Consider the following 21,415-nt stretch of genomic DNA (forward strand, 5'->3'; position numbering starts at 1 on the left):
GAAATGAATGCTATAAAAGGGATAATTAGTGCTTTGTGCTGGTCTCTTTTTTGAGGGTGGAATTCTCTTATGTCGTTGTGGGAATTGGTGAGAGGCAGAAGGGAAGAAGGAACTGGACAAAACTGATGTCCAGTGTCTGAGGAAATACAAAAACCTTTGTATTAACTGCTTTCTTTTCATCACAGCTACTGGAGATCCTTAATTCTAAATCAGGGAGAATGTAAAAGTACAGCAAAGCGTTATGATTAATTAATCTGTGTAAATGATTATGAAAATAAGTGTGGATGAAATAAAAGCAATTTCTATTTAGACCGTGGTACATCAGTAATGAAAGGCAACTATAGATTTCTTTGGAAATGCTGTCAATAGTGCTTCTTGTATCTTTTTCAGCATTAGAAACTGCTTCCTCCTTGGAGGAGGGGAATCCGAATGATGTACGAAAGCCTGCTTGGAATAAGGGGAACAACGATAGTGTAGGAGAATTGGATAGAGGTAGTAGGTAACACTCAACTAGAGATGTTATCTTCTCGGAATACAGGAGTGAAGTACCTGTCTTACTGCATTCTCCATACCATTTCAAAAGAGGCTCAAGAGGCTGAGAGGACTGTGACACTGAGTTACAGTACTTTAACAAGCTAATGTGCATCTGCTCAGTTGTGGTAACTTTGTGCAGCCTCTTACTCATTCTCAATTCAGGTTAAAATGCTTTAGTAGAAATGTCTCTGCTTGAGTTTTAAGCTGGTGGGCCAAGACTGGCAACTCCAAGCTCATTAATGCTCTGCCTTCTTAAGCTTGATGTTTGTCTTGATGCATAGTGAGTTAAAACACCTGAAGTTTTCAGGTGATTTAAGTCCTTGAATGTGAGCTTGTAACTCCTAATCTGCCTTTTCAATGGAAGATGTCCATAGAAATCTTGTCCAGTGTTTATGTAGTTCAAACTGTCCTTCCACTGTAAAATTGCTTGTGACTAAGCTGTGGAACTTCTGTCACAGTGTCTATATGCACCTGGGAGCCTTACTCTGGCTACTGAGTGAGGCATAACACTAAGGTAGTTGAATATATGATCATATGTAAGCAGTAGGTGTTTAAAGTAGAGCTCCTTCCTTATTTTGTTTTGGAAACTTCAGGCTGGGGAGAGTTGAAATGACTGAAATACCATTGCTATTATCTGTTGCAAATTAACTTTGCCAGGAATTACTATTTGTGACCTCAGTTAAATTCTTGTTGTAAGACCAGTATCTTGTGTGCACACACATTATCAAAGCCTTCTTTCTAAAAGAGTGGAGAAAAATCAAGTACAGTGAGATAGACCATCAACACTACCAATGAAAGCTGAAAATGCTTGTAAGCATATTGAAGGACGATACTGTATGTAAAGTAGTAAAACTGGATGTATCCATCAGATGGGGAAATAGTTGCTCTTCATTGTTTGAATCTGCTGGCTTAAGTCAACTTGCAGTGAGGTTTATGTAGGGGTTTAATAGGGTGGTTGGTTTATAAAGCAGCACATGGATTAGAATTTTGTCTTTTTTTCCAGTTCAGACATCCCCAAAGACTTCAGCAGAGGTGAGCCCAAGCATCAAACAGTGTTTTGTTTTGGGAATGAGGCATAGGAAGAAAGCTGTGTATGTAGTAATGGTCTGTTTCAAAAGTCCTCCAGTGTCAGAAGCTGATGGAGGTATTACAGTGCAGTATGTAAGCTGGCAGTCACAGGGGAGCAGCCTTCTCATGGGATAGCTCGGGTATGGGGCTGAAAACAGCGTAAGATGTGATAGACTTTATTACTACTTTTATCTGTTACTTCAGTTTGTTCTGCTAATTACAACAGGATCTGAATCCTGCTTTTGAACTTTGAAGGAAAGCTTTCACTTTCCCATGTCTTATGTTGGGCACTTAATTTTAAATAATTCCTAGAAAAGCAAATAATAAGTTGTTCAACTGTTAAGGAAAGGCATTTGAATCTAGGTGGTGACTTCTGTTTTGGCCTTAACTCTAGAGGCAATGTGAAGACTTCATATGTCAACTAGAACCTCTCCCTACACCCTCCTCTGCCTCCCCCCAAAAAAGTGTTTCTTGGCTTGAAATGCTCATAAAGGTGGAACCCTGGAATTATGAAGAAGGCTGTCTCTCCATCCAGTGTTCTAATTCTTGAAGAGACTGACTAGTCTATTTTAATATGGATATACGATGTACTTTGTGACAAACCCATTACCTTCTTGATTGTAACATCCTTTTTGTGCTTATTTTCTTTATTTGCTTTGGTAAGCTTGATCAATCATCTCAAGGGTAGCTTCTTCCCATTTCCTTCCAGTTATCATCCATCCATTTTACCTTTTTCAGAGAATTAAAATACTGAATGGTAGGAATTGCATTTAAGAAAACTTTTTTTATCACTTTTTTATAGTTGGAATTATTTGTATTTAACAACCATAGTGGTTTGAGATGTGAAGAGAGTGACTAGATCTCTGTTCCTGCTCTTCTGCAAGAGTGAGAATTCTGCAATTTTGATGATGGTACAGGCTGCTGTTGTCACTTGTAAACCAACCAGCACAGTTTGGTTTTATTTTTTAGTGATGTTATACTTATCAGGAAAGATGTAGCATCTTGTAATCTAGTTGCTAATGTACTTTTAAATGTAGAATTATGTTGCCATTGACACAAATTAAGTTCTGTAATTGATAAAGCAAAAACTTTTATGCTATCAAATAAATTTCGAAGTCTTCAGTGATTGCCTCTTGATTGGCCGTTTCTTGGTAGCTGGTCCTAGTTCTACCAGATAATAATTAACTACTAGTCAGTGTCTAACAGGAGATCATTATTACTTCTGAAACTGTGTGTGTCTAATTGCTTTCTACAGGGTTTCTCTTAAGAAAATCTCTTTGGGGAGACGGATGCTATAGCTTGCTTACTTCTGTTTGAGATGGAGGTAATGGCTTGTGATATAAATTTTTCTACGTCTCCAACATCTGTCTTACACTTACACCTATGCAAGGTCCAAACATCCATGAAATTCATTCTACTGGAAGGATTACTTCCAAACGATTGATTAAACTTCTTGCTGAGGAGTGCAGCAAAACCCGCAAAAGTCAACTTTGTGTTTCTTCCATCAACTCATTGTTAATTGCAAGGTAAGGGAAAGTTATAGTCAGTGGCTTCCACTGACTGCATAGTGAAGTAAGAAGTTAATGCTCCTAAGAATCAAACAAAGATCTGATATTAACAGCTACTGGTTCTTTATAAGATTTATTTGATTAGTGACAATTAAACTATACATTATAATCTCACTAATGTTTCTTCAAATACTTGAAGGGGAGGGAGAGCAGATGTTGGCTGAAGGTCTGATGGAGGGTGCTCCTTATCAACAAGGACAAGTGCTTGCAAACAAAGCTACAAATCTGCAAGATTCCAGGCCCAGTGTTCCTCTTCACAGCTGCCATCTGTGACTGTTTTTACAACCATGAAATGCCTAACAGCTGTATACTTCAGTACTTTCACCTTTTGTTATTCAGTGTATGCTTTCAGTTACAGATATTTGAAGTTCATTTAATAGAAGCTGACTATTTGCAGGCACAAGTTTTCTCAAAGAAACTGTTGCCTTGTACTCCCTTTTATGCATCATCTTAAAAAAGTAAATTACTGAGGTGTTTTTTTTTCCCCAATACTTGAAGTAAAGACTTCTAACACACTGGTGAAAGTGTGCCAAGTCTCTTTGGCCCTTCAGCGCTGTAACTTTGCCTTATCTGCAGAAGAGCCAATAAGAAGTAGGCTTTCTGGTGTCTTATATGACTGGAAATATTGTTTCAGTGTGTAATCCTTTCTTTGTAGATGTGTGTTGATGTGTGCAGGGAGGACGTTACTGATCCTTTGTACCATTCAAGCACCAGTGAGCCCGTATGAAATAGCTTGCACTATAATTTCATTGGTGTATGTGTTATGCTGGATTGTTAGTATGTAAGGCTTTGGTTCTTTTTCAGTCTGGATTTGATTTCTGACACAGCTCACTATAAATTGAGGGCAGCCACGTGGAATAAGAAGAGATGGAAAGGGTAGGGAGAATGGTACGATTTTTGGCTGCAGAGCTGACTTCTACTTCAAAGTTTTAGTGGATCTGTGTGCATTTGAATCACATGTGAAGATTGAAATGCACTGCGTGCAAGATGGAAATCACAGAATGAACTGCTCCAGGCCTTCAGAAAACAAGGACTTTCTGTATCTGCTGGCAATTTTGCTGCTACTTACGCCATCTTATGTGTTTTACTTTTTCTTATATAATTATAAAAAAGACTGGAATCTGGGAATTGTTGGGGGTAAGGCATAACTGCATTTGAAAGTAAGTCTAAGGGGTAACCCTTAAGCACTCTGGGGAACCACTTTTTTTGCATGACAACTTTTTTGTATCAAAGAGGCTAGTTTGAAATGTAGAGACGTATAATGTTCTTGCCAGTGTTGGAGACAGAAATTATGTGAAATTGGATTTTTGAGTTAGTTTTGGTTAATTTGAAACAAAACTGATCTATGTTTACAAATAATTTGTAGTGACTGTTGCACTATTTTCCATTCTTTTCCTGTTGTGGATTTTGGGAACCACTTGACTTCACTGCTCCTATAAGGACAGGACAAATACAAAATGATGCTCTGGAAGCAGAAAATAATGACCCTGGTCTGCAAAGATAACAGCAGTCCTTCTTACTTATTTTAAAATAAAACAGGCTCTCCAGAATTGATAATCAATTGCTATGATGTGCAAATAGAAATTGTTGTCTCACTTCATATGGAAAGTAAAGTCTTATTTCTTCAATAGTTGTAATATCCACTTGTTGAGAGAAAGCAAAGAACCATTGGATACTGCCTCTATGTTATGATCAGAGTGTATGTTAAAGTACTGCATTGCTACTTTGCTCAGTTGTCCTGGCCAGTGTGTATGTTCAGTGGCAAAGGAAAGGAAATTTTTTATCCTTCAGCTATTGTTATATGCATGCACGTTCCTAACTACTTTAATACATGTGAAATAGGAATCTCATTCCATGTTTTTTTTTCCCAGTTACTCTCAGTCAGATTTATCCTTAAGAAATTAAAGAGACTGATACACTCTGCTACCATCTTTATGTAACCTAAACACTTAATAGTTGGATGTCTTGTCCAGTTATGCTGGTTGCATGGTTAAGAACAGAATATCCCGTGTTGGACATGACCAACAAGAATTGTCAAGCCCAACTTCTGGCTCCGCAGAGGACCCCCCCCTCCCCCCCCCGCCCAAAATCCAAACCCTGTCTGAGAGTGCTACCAAATGCTGCTTGAACTCAGGCAGCTTGCTGCTGTGACCACTACCCTGGGGAGTCTGTTTCAGTACCTGACCACCCTCTGGTGAAGAACCTTCTTTAATATGCATGCCACTAAGATATAACGTGAATATTTTAACTTGTGTTTTTTTTCTAAAAAAGAATCTTACCTTTAGGATCAATAGTAAATGATCTAACTTAACACGCTTCTTAGTGACCTGTAGTACAAACAAGTCAGTGGATTTGAAAACACACAGACAATCTCCGTTCTGTTAAACATCCCAACTGTATCACCTTAACCTCTTTCTTTCTTTAAATATACTTTCTCATACATGCTTTTCTGAGAATCAGTGCAAAATATTTAGCCGTATGTAGGCTTGGCAAGTATTTGTGATGCCGTGTAAAGCATTAACTGTTAAGAGTAAAATCATACAGTTTGTTTCAAAGGGGAAGAGCAAGCATGCAAATTGTTGGAACCATTGTTGTTTTTTAAATCTACTGAGCGGGCTGTGCCTGATCATGAGCTGCAAGACCAGGGGAAAAACAAGTCAACAACAAAGTAAATTTTTCCTGCAGGAAATAATCAAAAGCATGCCTCCTATCTGTATGTGTAATATTGCAATGCATGTTGTCTTAAGAAAATATGCTGTCACATAAAGGAATTACTAATTTCTGTGCTATCATGCTAGTATTCTTCCAATTTGAGTTGCACAGAAGGAGAGGAGATCATATTGCCATCTGTAGATCATGTAGTGGAGCCATACAGCAATCCCAGATTTATTTTTATATAGGTCATTATTTAGTTGCTGATGGATGCTTTTTGATTAATAGTGATGAGAAGGTAATTGGGACCATATGACCCAGATGTGGTAAAGACCTCCTTAGCTTGCAGCACCCAACCTTCCTTACTGCTCCGTCCAGAACAGACTTACCTTTCACCACTGCCTCAAGACGTTTACAGATCTGTTCGTACTTTGGATATGGTGGTGTATCTTAAATCATGGCCTTCAGACTAATAACTTATAGCTGTATGTCCCATGTGATGTCTGTAGCATTTCAGACTCATCATTACCTTGTTAGAAATATAAGTTAACTTCATGCTTCTCCCATTACCCCATAGAACTGACCAAATGTTCTGACCTTGTTAAAAGTATAGATGTCTATTTGCTGATAATATTCGGTTTTGAGATTCCTGTTTCCATATGCTTTTCCTTTATGGCTAATTGCTACTCAACTTCAACAAAGACAGAAATGACTTTCATTTTAAAGATTTCCTGCTTGTAGTCAAGGGTATTGCTTTCCTGTATTTAAATGTAAAAGACTTTTGAAAAGTCAGCTTGGTTCCTTTTCTAATACTATTGTTCTATAAGTTCTTTTTCACTGTCATAAACTGCTTCTTGTTTCTCCTGAACTAACTTTCAGCAGGGGATTCCTTTGATTCACATAAATTGGGATACAGTATCATCATTCAGTAAACTAAAGAACAACTATTGGGGATGGAGGGGAAATACAAGTTGTAAGGTTAGGAAGGATTGTTGCCATACCAATCCTATTTTCTTTTCACATGAGTGGATGTTTCATGATTCCTTTAGAAATCTGCAAATGGAAGAAGCCACCTGAGTCTGAAAGTAATTTCTTCTTTTTACCAGTACTCTTTCCCACTACAGGCTATTGACTAAGGTGTAATACAGATAGTTGCTTGGGATAGCCGGGGGTAACAGAGTTGACATGTGTCTCAGTGACATCTGAGAATACAAGAATGCTCTGCTCAAAAGTTGTTACAAGTAAAGAAAATTAGGTCTTAGTTTCCTCTGTTGTCTTTTCTATGCTTTTGAATTCTCACCTTCTTAGCATCTTTGAGCCCATTGAGTAGGAGGAAAGGGATTGTTTTACCATGTATTTTCATTATACACGTAGGTCACTCTGAAGGTAACACCCCCTATTATTTCCATGGAAACTATGACAGATACAAAAAGCACAATAACACTGTATGACAGTGCAGATTCTCAGCTACAAAATGTCAATTTTCAACAGTCACTACCATTATCTACGCATTTTTTCTAGAGATGAACAGGAGCCTGTATGCTCTGCTCATCAAAATCCGCACCAGAGCAGTGACCCACTGTTGGCACTGCTGAAACGCTCAACCCACCGCCTCACTGTGCTCACAGCCACTGTTTGGTCTCCATAAATGCTTAGCAAGTGTCAATGCGCGTTGATGAGTACCATTTTTTCTGCATGGAGGAATTAAATTCATTCAATTCCGTACATTTGCTTCATCCGCACTTCCATGTCAGATACCACTTTGTTACACTGCCCCTCTGCTGTCATCTGTCATGTGGCAACAAAATGTAATGGGATATTGTCAGGAAGGTTCAGCCTCTACTGCCATACCTCCAACAGCTGCCTCTGGCATGGGCCAACATCAGAAAGTAGGAGGCGTTACTTTGAGAGCAGCCCTTGTACTTGCCCGATAGTGTGTTTACACATATATAGCAGAATTTCACCCTGCAGCAGTTTCAGGCTCACAAGCTCCTCATCCCTAAACCTAAGCAGCGTCTCAAGTTTATTTGGTTTGGTGAAGCAATGAGCTTGCTTAGTGTTTTTTTGTATGTTGTTTTTCAATTCTTCTTCCGTTTTGCCAGAGAGGGAGACCTTCCCACCTGCAAGAGTTTTCCCACCTAAAAGAGCTAGGAATCTTGCTGGTTTTATACTTTCTCCCTACCACAGAGTTCCTTGCATGTGCAGTATGTTTTTCTTCTCTTGATCTGAGAACAACGTTAACGTCCATCTATTTTACCAATCTGGAGATGTTTTATGTAGTCATCTTGGTTCATCTTGACAACTAAACTGACCTCTTGCAAAGTCCTATGTTGTGGCATCTCTCATTGGAAGATGTTCCTGTCAGCTGCCTGAGGGCTACTTCTGGTATTTGCATGCATGCATCTACTTAGTGCATAGTAGGAATAAAATATGACTTTTAATGCCTACCTACTTCTGCTGATTGAAAAAAAATATATATAGTGTTTTTTGGCCCTGTGTGCTAGGGAAGCTAGACAGTGGGTCTTATTGGATCCTTACTCATATTTAATGAGACTGAATGCTTTTCTTGTTAACTTGACTGACGTACATCTTTTTTTTCCTGAATCTTTTTGCATCTTTTAACATGTCAGGATCTGTTGCAAGTAAGTACTGGATTTAAGGTTCCAAACTACAAGTCTGTAGTGTGAGCACAAGAAAACTTCTAATATTTTCCCTGGGACTTCAATAGGCCCTCTTATTTTTCTGACTAAAATACATAAAGCTTCTTTGCTAAGATGTCTGGGTTGATGAAGGGAAGAAAAAAAGCTTTTCCTCCAACAGTGGCTTGATTAATGGATTTATTGTTTTCAGAGATTTTTGTCAGGAAGCCATATGGCTTGAGGAAAACAAGGAGGAAGTGGCTGATGTCGAGAATCTGATTTAGTAGGGGTCCCTGAGGACACAATGTGGCTCTTATCCTTACTCCTTCACACTCAGTTTGTAAAGTGGTCTAAGGAGTGCATTAGTGCTTCAGTAGAGCTAAAGATAATACGTCTCTGTTTGAGTGGAGTATCAGACCCTGCTGCCAGATCTGCATCATAGTGGCTCAACTCTCAGGGCAAAAACCCACTGCTCTTATCCTTTTGTTTAAGATATGCTGGAGTAGTTTGCAAGGAACAGCAGTTGAAATGCTTGCTTCTGGCATCTTGGCGGTTGATCAGTTGGCATTGGTGAGGACAATTTTACCATCTCATAGCTGGGCTCTGTTTGGGGTGAGGTGCTATTCCTTTTCTTCCCACTCCTTTCTCACCTCTTTACTCTTCCCTTCTTCAGCAAAATTCAAGCAAGTATGCCTGTGTCCTACAGTCAGGTTTATTATAATCTAACGTGTATATGGAGTTTAGTAAGTAACTGAGGCTCAGACACTTGTGATTCAACCTGGTATGATGGGTCGGATGAATGTTCAGCCTTATCTGGTTTGATTCTAGCAATGACTACTTGGTGAAAAAAACTGAATGGAAAATTCAAAGTAATATTCTGGAATGTAATGGCTAGCAACTATGTTAAGGATGTTAACCAAGCCTTGTGTGAAAGTACAGTCTCTGCTGAGAGACATAATTCACCAAAATGCACTTATGATCACTTCAGAACTGCAGTGAAAAGTTCATGTGAAGCATTACCAATCATTAGTGGGTCCGCGGAATCTGAGAAGCACAAAACATCACTTGACCAAAACATGGTGCAGCACTGCAGAATTTAATGCATATTGCTTTGTGAATAAAAGATAAGTATTTAGGCTGTGGTTGTGAAAATGGCTATGTGTGTCTTAAGTCTCCGGAGGTCCTAAACATTCTATGTTGAAATTCTTGGCCATAATGAAATCAGTAATTACTCCTGTAAGGCTTCAGTGCATGGTGCCTGTAGCCTAGTATTACAGTATGCCAGTCCTTTGTTTGTAGATCTTTTAGAGATTTTTTGTTATTGTTGTTTTCTGGTCGCTTATGACATGCTTATGCTGGAGTTGCTGGTTATTGAATCTTTGGCAAGTAGTAGGGGAAAAGCAGTTTGCCTTGACGATATTTGGTGACTGACAGCAGTGGAAGAAGACAGGCCAAAAGATGCAAGGAAGGCTTCCCTGCTTTAGAGCTAATATATGCTGCTGTCAAAGTGAAGTTTCTAATTAGCATTCAGTGTAACAGTTATGCTCCATTGAAGTGTTATTCAGAAACTCTTCTGCAGAGGTTTAAAAACGATTGGTTTTCACATGTTCTTCCTGGCTATGACATGTATTAGGCAGTGTTTGTAGGCCTGGCACCATCATGCTGTTAAACATAATTGTAGTAAGCAGACCTTGCAAGCTGATTAATATTAGTCTTAGTCAGCTGTTCAGGATTTGTTACCTTTTGCCTACTTTGTTTGATTCCTTATGCATGCATATGTTGACTGAGATTTACCACTACAAGGGAGTCAGTGTATGCAGTTCATACAGTCTGTATGCACACGGGGGGGGGTTTATATCTGGAAGACCTCCAGTTTGAGGATTATTTTCTTTAAGAAGAAAATTAGGAAAGAAGATTATTTCACAATCTCTTATATTTACAATTTAGCAGTGGCAGATGCTCATGACTACCTAGTGCAGTGCTCAGTATTTCATAACGCTCTGGAAAGCTGATGAAATGCTGTTTACCACATTTAGTTATTTATAGCAGGAAGATGTCACACCTGGTAAAAGATGTAGCAAATTAAGTACAATACTCTGTGTTCCTTTGAAACTATTTGGAAAAAGAAATTCTAGTTTTATGTAGCTGACTGTTATACTTGTATGTATTTCTTCATCTGCCTACCCATGTTAGGGAAGCACTGGTTTTCAAAAGCGTTAAAGGGAAGAGGAGGGAACTATGGTTTCACTCTTGAGATAGTTTTACTAATTTATAACCATGTTTCTTTTTTTCTTTTTCCAGGAAGTGTCCTTGTCAGCAGAGCTGTCCCTTATGCCTGTAGCAGCAGATTGCACTAAGCCCGCTGCATAACCAGACATCTCCATCTATCTTCACTTGCTGGTAAGAAGTTATGACAAATTTCAAATAGGAGTTTTCTTTCTCCTTCCTGGAAGTATTTGTACGTAAAGCATGCTGAGAACCCTAGAGCTTAAAGAGTTTCCTAAGTGTGTATGTATACACTGACACCACTTTACCATTTTCTTCCTCAAGTCAGAAATCTGAGGAAGATCCCAGCTCCCCTGGTCTGTGCAACATTTGCTTTCTCAAAATAGTTGTGTTCTGGAGCATGCCTGTCATGATCTTGCCAAGTTTACCTCTCATATGATGATGTGATTCCCATACGTATCTCCTCTCCTGCTGTGTACGGAGGAAACCTGAGGCCAGCCTGCCTCTGAGGAGGGTGCCCTGAATGAGAGAAGACTCTTGTCACTGGCTCTTAGTTGTCAGACCTTCTTGGACAGCTCTCTGCGAGCAACGGCTCATTGGTGACCTGTTGTTCAGGCAATCAGCTCTGGCTGTATGTAGGTTTTGGAACAGCTGCCTTGTTGTGCAGGTGATGTGTGTTTAAAACATAATGCTGGATGTAAGGAGATATCCTCAATTTGACAACTCTGATGTTGCCAAAAATCCAGAATAGATGACAAGAAAAGAAGGCAGTACCAGATAATGATTTTCATGACAATGTGATTAATTCTTGACATAGTAGAAACATCAGAACTTTGAATTAAACACTGTACAAATACATACTGTCAGATTACGCACTGGCAATTATTTTTCACGTTGCTTTAAGTCTTCTGTTCTGTGGTGTAGATTAAGTTGGTGAAGCAAGTATGAGAAACTCACTACTACAATGAGTTCTGCAGTCTATGAATGGAGCATAGTTAAATTTGTCTATGCATTTGTTGTGAGTGCTACTGAGTAAATTCCTTTCAGTGGAGTAAGTCCCTGGCTAGCCGCCAGGTAACCAGAGTGTCACTCCTTTATCTCTCACTTTGAAATGAGCCGTGTAAGCCGTACAGCAGGAGGTCCGTGCACGCAAAAATTTCATCAAGATGATGCTTGCCTGTTATTACATGGGGAGAGTTACTTGTGTACCTTACTTTGGAGTAAACCAGTAGCTTTTCTTCATAAGCATCACTGCAATAATTAGCTGTTTGTATGTTACTTCAGTTTGCTGTCTGTTTTGGGGTGTAAGACAAAGGAACAGCTGCTAGTATGCAAGTTAGTAAAGCACTTCTCTGCTGAAATCATGGAGTCAAGTAGATTTTTGTTCTTAAAAAAAAATCCACTTTTGTTCAATGTCAGTCAAAAAATAAATCAAATGTTTGAAGGAAAACTTTATACTCCTGTATAAATCTGAAGTTCACTCATTTTGGATAGTCCCTGTAGTCTGGTTCCCTTATCTCAGAATGTAAAAGAACTGGAAGTTTTTTTAGAGGAGGATAGTAAGGATGATAAGAGATGTGTGTTCTTCCAAAGGAATTAGTTTCTCACTTTGCGTTTCTTTGTGCTTGTCACCAAAGACATCTCAATTTCTTGTCCTTAATAAGCATCAACACCACGTTTTCTTGTGTTCGAGACTTCAGACTTCACTTGTATCCTGCAAATCTGAGTAACTGCTGAGTGTTTTGTGGCTTGCGTTGTGCAGAATTACACAAAGCAGATGTCTTTGACCCTCCTGAGTTAAGAGATGCTTCTACTGTCTGGACTCAAAAAATTTTGGATGAAGTCCCCCCCAGATCTATCTTCCTGCCATGTAAATCAGGGTAGAATTTTGTTTCCATCTGAATGTCCTGGGTTACAAATCAGAAAATATTTTGTTCATTGATCTCTTTTAGTGTTTTCTTTTTTCCTCTGCTCCAATCTACTATCTACTGAAAAGAATGAAGAGGCGGAACAAGTTCCTAGATACTGTCTAGAAGGAGCTCTGATTCAGAGTGCTTTTTCTCTGACTTTCTGGGAAGTTCTCATTGAGGGGAAAAATAATTTCAAATGTCTCTCATTTTCATTGCTTCTCTTGCCTGTTTCAGTTTACTGTGCATACACCTTTCATCCTGTCTTTGGATTGAGTCTGTACAGGAAAAAAAAATGATGACAATGTTATCACTGGGATCCTTGATTTTTGCTGCATTCTTTGGATTACAAAAAATGCTTTTCATCTCTTCTGTCTCTGTGCCCCCTCCTCCCCACTCCAGAGCTGAACACCACACAATGTACCTCTTGTTCCCTTGCTAACTGTTGCAGCTTTGTAATGACCTTGTACTTGCTCTAACTGGTGAGATACCATAGCTAAAGTTGAAGATATTATGGTGTGTGCATCTGTTTCCTTCCTTTTCACAATTCATTCACATTTTTATCATGTGTAATTTCTTGCTGTTTCACTTAATGGTGATTTTTTTCCTCCTTCTTGCTGTACGTAAATTTGTCATTGTATAAAACTCAGATCTTGTATCCAGATTTAAATGAATTTACAATTGTAGTGCCTGTAGTAAAAACTTCTTAAATGCATTTAAAGTTGAATGCTACTCTATTTCTGTTTCTGTAGACTGTTTCTGAGGAAATGCACTATATTTAAAAAAGCATATTTCTCTCAGCTTTTTCAGAATTAGGATTCATCATTTTCTTGCTAACCCTGGGCAAACTGGAAATAGAGTGTAAGTGGGGAGAATATGCCTGGAGATAAGGGCAGAAGTATTGATGATAAATGATGGGGAGGGTGCTGTGTGGAAATGCCATGTGCATGCAGAGACAAGAAAGCCTCTCTTTATGCTTCAGAAATGTTTGATTCTTTCTTTATTATTTGGGACGTAGGTTGCTGAATCCAAGCCCTTGGAGTTGCAGGCAAACTATTTCATATTTCTGTTCATCTGTTAACTTAGCTTTGGCTAGGTTCGCATCGTCTCGCTGCTCCACTTGCTGGCGAGGCTTTTTCTGTAGAACAGTGAAAACTAATGAGATTATGCATTTAATTTCAAAGCTGATAAAATCTTTTTTGAGATCGCATTTTGATTCTTCATTGACATATTGGTCTCTACAGAATTCTGTGATATTCTAATCTTCATAGTAGCAAGACAGAGCTCATGTGATCAACATTGCTTAAGTGGTCATTAAACATTTGAGAGGAAAAAAATACATGCATATTACTTTTAAAACTTGGAGCTAACAACAGCTGAAGAATGTCTTTGTTTGCATAGCAATTACTGAAAGTGTAGTTTTACCAGCCAGCAAATGCAAACATAGTATCAATTTTTGCACTAATTGAAATGCACATTAGTCATTTCTCTGGCAAGAAGGCAGTGCTGTTTTTGGAGGTATGTCATTCTTATACAATCTTCTTTCTACTTTTCCATTAAGGTTCAGCAATTCTGCGCATTGCTTTCTACAAAGGATAGCTTCGAAACATTTAAAATTGAGAATTCTAGGCTTTAAAGAAAAGAAGTTTAGTTTTAGTTGTCTAGGAAATGGGTTTTAGTGATTTATATATTGAAGAAATAAAAATAGCTGTTGAATGGAACTAAAATCTATCCCATTAGGCAAATCTGCAAAAATGTCACTAATATCTTCAAGTGAATCAGATAGTTCATCACTAAATAGGAAGAGAAACATGAATGGCTTTTCCACTTCATTCTTAAGTCTAGCTTTGTACTTCAAAATTAATTTAATATTTCATTTGATTAACCTTTCCTAAGTCTGAGAAGACATTTAATTGATGTCTTAAAGCTTCTTCGGGAAGCTGTAGAACCACACCTCTTGTTACAGAGGTGAACAAATCTGACACCTGTTATCTATAACTCTGGTATTATGCTTTGGATAAAGCATCTCTTTGAATTCTATAGTGTGGCTTTGTTTCTTCACGCACAGAAAAAAACCCATGTGCTTTCAAACAAAAAGTTAAGATTCCAGAATTGATCTAAAAGCAGATATTCTGTGATGGTATGCAGCTCTGTGGTGGGGAGGAATTACAGTTTTCAGAGTGGTCTTTTCCAGTTCGACAGCAAAGTTTTTTTTCCAAAACAGAAAATAAATAGTTTGTGGGGTTTTTTTGTAGCTTTTGTGAATAAAACTGAACTTCTCAGCTTTTTGTGTCATCCTCAGGCTTTCCCATCAATCTGGATTATTAGTAAGAATGTCTTAAACCAGAGTGTGAGGGAGGTATGTGCACTTGTACTCTTTCAGTAGCTCATTAAGTAAAACTACATAGTTTTAGCAAAGTTATTTGAAGTCAGAACGTATTTTGAGAGGCTTGTAATTTTGATTCAGTTCTATCCCCATTTGGAGAAAGATTGTATTTTGAAGATGTTTGTTTAAAGATGTTTTCAGTCAGATACTTGGTCTCAAGAGGCATTATATGTATGTTTTCATTTTCCTATGAATCCACCGGCATGTTCCAAGCTAAGCACGTGTTCAAGCCTCCTTAGGCTTAGGGCCTTATCTTTGTGTTCATTAGTGGAAAATTAGATTATTCAGTAAACATTGGGAAGCAATGTCTCAGGAAAGGAGAAAATAATCCAAAGAATAGCTTGAAGAAATTCATCTTTCCAGCACTCTTACCATGCACAGAAATGCAAATTGGTCCTGCGTGGGCAGAGGGGCAGGAAAGAGCTCCTGACGCACTGAGAATCCCCAGTGTTGATTTGCAGGCTGTTGCTGATTGCCTTGTTTGTGTAAACACAGGAAAAGACAAACAGACCTCATAAAATTAAATGGAAAGTTAGTGGGAATCATAGAATCATTTGAGTTGGAAGGGACCTTTAAAGGTCATCTAATCCAACTCCCCTGCAATGAACGGGGACGGCTACTGCTAGATCAGGTTGCTCAGAGCCCTGTCCAGCCTGACCGTGGAGGTACAAGGTTGTTTTTTATTGTCGTTAATGTTTTTTAAATAAAGTATTAATGGTTCTAAAACTGCTACCTACCTTCCTCTACAAAACCACAGAGATATGCTGTAGGCTGAGCTGTGCATGTGTGTGTATGCACTTGGGGCAGTGGTTCTGATGCTGAATTATCCGGTTACAGGCTAGGATCTGAGTGCTGCAGTGCTCCTGTAGCAGCTCCTTTTGGCTTTCATGACGTTCATTTCACTATTTAACAAAACTTGCATGTCTCTCAATACTTCATCCCACTCTCTGCACTTGCTGACTTTTGGCCTACTTGGACCGATTCCTCTAATAAGGGAGAGGAGGGTTGTGCTTGTTCGGCAGCTTAAACGATAAACTCCATTGGCAGCGATTTATGCCAAACTGGATTTTAATTGACTTAGGATTTCCTATGTTTAATTAAGCTTTACATTGTGCTTTAGTGCTTCGCTTTGTGTTTAGCTTTCTCTTGCTGCAGTGAGCAAATACCTGTGCATAATCAGTTAGTACAGCCTGTTAGCCGATCTTTGTGTTCTCTCAGGAGTCGTGCGAGGGATTTGGAGTCTGTAGTCTTTGGAGCGCCTGCACTAGCTAAATATTGAGACTGTAGGCTGATTACTGCAAAAGACTTGCTGTTGTCTGTGCTCAGGTCTGAGGCCAGTTTAAGGATCTCTGTCCGTGAGGTTCAGCTGAACTTCCCTGCTGCGGTTGCAGCCTCTTCCCGCACCATATGAGCCGGCACTAACACCACAGCACATAACTAGGCGAAGGAATTTCTGTGTAAATCTCATCAGCTCTGTGTTAACAGAAATTTCTTCGTGCTGTGCTATTTCAAAAGTGTTAGGGTGAATCCATTTGTCTTTCAGGCAGTGTTGAAATAACGCTGTTCTGCGGTGGGCTCCACCCTTTGAGACAATGAGCACTTTCTACCGCTGTGTGTGGGCCAAGGCAACATCCTTGGCACATTGGTCTGACAGAGACAACTTTGAGGCTGAAACGAACCGTAGATTAGATAACTACAGTTGGGCTTCAAGGCAAAAGTCCTGTTTTATAAAGGGCAGCTTGACCTCTGCAAGCCATTTAAAAAAGGAAAAAAAGAAAGGCTTGTCTCTGGACACCACTGTTCTATTGTCTTGCGTTTCCTCTCATCCCGTAACATCAGAAGTGTCAGCAGAAGCAAGAAGTCTTAAGAGTTTTCTGTTGGCGTAACAGGACTGATTGTTTTTCTGTCCTGACTGCTCTTTGGATGCAGAAATCAGAATCTAATAACCATTCCTGGTGATAATTCATATCAACATTCAGTCCTACTTGATCCATGACTTAAAAGTTGCTTCAGGTAAAAAAACATTGACAGTTCAACTCCCCGGTTAATTTGGATGTGCTTGTATTAACCTGGCCCTACATATTGACAGGCAAGTTGAAATCAGAGCAATTTAGAATGGAGAAACTTCTGGAACTGGATTAGATGATCCAGTGCTTCTCAAACGTGTATCCTAAAACAAAGTTGATGCACTGTTTTGCTTTGGAGTATGGCTTCCTCAAAACTTGCTGCCACTGAGGTATACTGAAATACTGAATGCGTAAAATATTACCAGTGAATTGTTTTTCTAGTTTTAATGTGTTGATGCATCTGTCTTCAGGCTTCCTTTTGTCCCTTGGGTTAGTGCTTTAGGGAATGGTAAATGGATGGATTTTTAATTTGTTTTTAGCTTTTTTGTAAAAGCTAGTTTAAAGCTTTCTTTTTTTTTTCTTTTACCGAGTAGTTCATGCAGGGATATACATCTGGTCCCATTTCAATCACTGTTGGTCTTAATAGAGTGTTCTAAGAAATTATTTTTGTTGTACTTTCTTCACCAAGTGATGCTGTACTGGAGACCCCAATGTACACTTTCCTCCTTGTGCTTTGGCATACGTATGTTGTTAGCTTCCTGACTTGTGATCTTTGTTGCCAAGATAGCGTATGAATTTTGGAAAGGATTTTTAAAACTCAAACAGTGTAAGCTGTATTAAGAACTGAAGATTGTTCCATACCATGACAGTGCCTTTAATTATCAGGCTTAGAGAATTAAAATCTGCTTTGCTTCGTCTGCCGTCTCGGGTACACTGTTTCCTTGGCTTCATGACACCTCAGCAGAATGAATGAGCCCTGCCTTCATCAAACATCATCTTTTACTTAAGGTAAATAATTGAGTTTGAGGCTGTTTGAACAAAGGAAAGTGTAGAACCTGCACTGAGCTATTCTTTGCCATCCTTGGGTCCAGTATTCAGATCTAGAGTCTGTAAGATATTGGGATCCTTGAGAAGGACTTTGAGCTGCGACAGTGTTCAGAGTAGCTATCCCACCGCATGTAAGAGCCTAAATGCAGGGGAGGCTTGCAGCCACATCCTTCCCTGGGTGTGTGGCACTGACAGTCAGTGCCTGTCCATGGTTAATTACATCCTCCTTTTGCTGCACTTACCAGGGAGCTCTGATGCATCGGGTCTTATGAATCCTGTTCCAGGAGGCCAGAAATGCAGTGTCCAGTGTGCCTGTAAGAAAGTCTTGCTCCTGGTCTGTCTATATATAGCCCTATGGAGCTGCTTCATTTTGTCATTCGTTGCTGTCTGAAATACTGCTGTTGAAGCTTTCCTGTCCCTTCTGGTAGTTGAAGTACTATCAGCTGCAGCTGAGTTTCAAGCCTGAGACTGTGCCGTTCAGATATCTCTTCTGATGCTGTTATTCTGATGCTATTCTATTTCATATTTTAAAAGTGATCGTGTAGCAATGTATTTGTTCTGCTTCAGAGTTAAGAACTCCTACCTCTCTGTTCTCTTGTATTTATAACCTGATGTTTGAGGGATGATGGCATGTGGAAGAAAGCAGGAGAGCTCCAGCAAGGCTGGTATCTGATCTTTTTTCCTGCAGGTTTTCTTAGCCTGTATATTCTAGAAGTATGTTTTGACAGAGTGCAGCAGTTACTGCGCAGCTGACAGTAGATCACAATATTGTTTGTTTAGGATTCAGAAGCAGAGTATTAGATTGCTTCTTGTCAGCAAAGCACAGGATATGCCACATGGTGTTTGCACATGTATGCAACAGTATGACCCCAGGCCTAGCTGTGGAATTCAGATAAAGCGATACTGTTCTCTAGCTTTTGTCTTTCACTGGTAAGAGGCACGAGATTGCAGGAGTTCAGCTTTATGCCACAGTTGAATGTGCATTATTAACCTTGTGGAAATGCATATTTAAGTTATAGCTTGGAAGTACTGTAATCTCTGGATATACATTTTCTTGCTTTAGTATTGCTTTAATACTAGATATTACTAACATTGAAAGCTCACAAGTTTTGTTAGTTCTGCCTAAATGTTTCAACTTTTCCCATATCCAGGATCCCAGTGAGCTTTTATAGGCGCAAAGACTGTGAATAATTGAACAAGGAGGGCTTTGGCTTCGAAGTTGTTTTTAATTAAAGGCTTTCTCTTCCATGGACTACTCCCACATAGAGGGGTGGAAACTCATATCTTTCCATGCACAGACTTTTTTCTTCATTCCCTTGGGAGGACATAAGGGGCAACAGACTCGACCACCTACAAAGGATGTGGATATTGCGGTGAAAGCAACTGCTTCCTCCCCAAGCAGAGCTTGGCTGGGAATGGAAATAAGAGCTGAAAATGTTAATTGTACTTTTCTTCTTGTAATCCATGTGCAGCAAAATGTCATCTTACAGAAAAATCCAGCTAGTACTGATTATGCTCATTGCATACACACAGGTTTTAAGTGCTCAAGATTTCAGGCAATGATAGCAACTGTACCAGGACAAAGTATAGGCTGATCAGTACACCAGGGAAGAAACTGCACTTGAATTTAGGTTATGGTACAAAAGCACTGAAGGTGACTTTACTGTGATCTTTAGGTCAGGGAATCTGTTATTCTCTTGCCAATATCAGTATGCAAACTGTAGACTGCAGAATTGAAAGTGTCTTCTAGGAATTCAGGAACAGTCTGAGATCTGCCTTGTAATCCTTCCACTCCCTGTCCCCACCCTTCAGAGACATGCAACTGCATCTCTGCAGGGCACAACTGGTTCTGAAACGCAGTGCCCTTTCAAGGGACTGATTGTGGGGTGCCTTTATGTGTACTTACACAAGAACATTCCACTCTAAACTGATAAAGATTTGATTGGTCGGGTTCTTCTGGTTTGGAGTGGATATAGATGCATTGAGAAGCAGGACTGTGAAGTGCAGGGAACTGCCCTTGTGAGTTTTGTTACTTTGCCTTTATTGTCATACATTTTTCCCACTAGATAACCATTATAGAATCATAGAATGGCTTGGATTGGAAGAGACCTCAAAGATCATCTAGTTCCAATAATCCCCCACCACGGGCAGGGTTACCAACTGCTAGATGGAACACTAGATTGGACTGCCCAGGGCCCCATCCAACCTGGCCTTGAACACCTCCAGCGATGAGGCATCCACAACCTTCCTAGACAAGCTGTTCCAGCATCTGACCACCCTCTCAGAGAAGAATGTCCCCTGACATCTGATCTAAATCTCCCCTGCTTTAGTTTAAAACCATTCCCCCATGTCCTATCAATTACAGTTGTTGTAACCTTCCTAATGCATTCCCCATAAAGCATACAGTAGACTTTATACTGAAGTTAAGCATAATGACCACATTAATTTTCTCCATGAAGTTGCAGGATATGTTTTCAAACACTGTATTACTTTATTCTGCTACTGTATTTACCTTTGTCTATGCCAGTGGCTGCATTGTTTACACAGTGAAAGAAGAGAGGGAGAAGATGCAGGAGAATGGAGATTGTGTGTTGGTTCAAGAACCTTCTTCTCTGTATTATGACAAAGGACAATATGCAGTCACCTGGTGAGAGGTATGGTGAGACTGGAAGTTGTTTCTGTAATTGAGATGAGAAAATGCAGGGCTCTTCAGATGACTAAAATGCAGGAGATTCTTAGAAAACTTGCTGTTTACTTGTCTAAAGTAATTAACAAAAAGATTGATTTGCTGTTGGATTGAAAATATGTTGTGAAAACCTTAAGCAAAATGAAAACAGAATGGTGGAAAACTTAGGAAATGGGATCAAAATTTCATGTCAGTGGAGTACATCGATCTTGGACAATTCAGTTGGATGTGTTTGAAATGACAGAAATGCAGAGGCCGAGGCCTCAGCACTTCCTGGAAATTAAAGCCCCTTGAACACATAAAATGCACAAATGTGCCACAGTAAGAGCGTTAAATTAGTTCCTGTTGAAACCACAGGACTTTATTGTCACCTTTTCAGTAATGCGTATGTCCCAGGGACTTGCACTGCTTTTTAAGCTGGTGCGCATTATTTACTCATAATGCAAAACTGGGTTTTGCTTATCTCTATTTTAAGTGTTAAAAACAGGAAGACTTGATATACAACTGTGGTATAGATGTCCAAACCACAGGATGGTGAATGCCTAGGATTGCTAAAATTGTACATCATCTTTAGGTTTAGGGAATGGATTTCTTCTTCTTGATAAAGATGCTCAGAAACACATTGGTAATTTTGGACATCGATGTTTAATGTGATTTTTTTCAACTTGCGCAATTGGGGAAAAAAAAACCCCACTTGTTTCATTCTCTTTTTACTGATATCATTTTCTTTTTTTTAATTTGAATACCATGTTTTGGGTGTTTGAAGTCATTAATGCTGTATATTTTGGATAATTCTAGGTCTTTATTTGCTTATTATCTTATCAGTTAGCAGAAACATTGAGTTCTGTCCAAGAT

General features: G+C 39.2%; 1 protein-coding gene across 4 annotated transcripts in view; it reads left to right on the forward strand.

Annotated features, from left to right (window-relative positions):
• The window catches only part of RASSF8 (Ras association domain family member 8), a 72,877-nt gene that overhangs the window by 25,912 nt on the left and 25,550 nt on the right, over positions 1 to 21,415 (forward strand). For 3 of the 4 annotated variants that reach the window (XM_021392034.1, XM_021392049.1, XM_021392042.1), the window contains exon 2: positions 10,763 to 10,861. The gene's annotated coding sequence lies outside the window, so the exon portion shown is untranslated. Of the gene's footprint in view, positions 1 to 10,762; positions 10,862 to 20,401; positions 20,529 to 21,415 lie in introns of all 4 variants that reach the window. The other variant, XM_021392058.1, reaches the window with a different exon arrangement.

Source organism: Numida meleagris, chromosome 1, assembly GCF_002078875.1.
Source record: "Numida meleagris isolate 19003 breed g44 Domestic line chromosome 1, NumMel1.0, whole genome shotgun sequence".
Classification (NCBI taxonomy): domain Eukaryota; kingdom Metazoa; phylum Chordata; class Aves; order Galliformes; family Numididae; genus Numida; species Numida meleagris.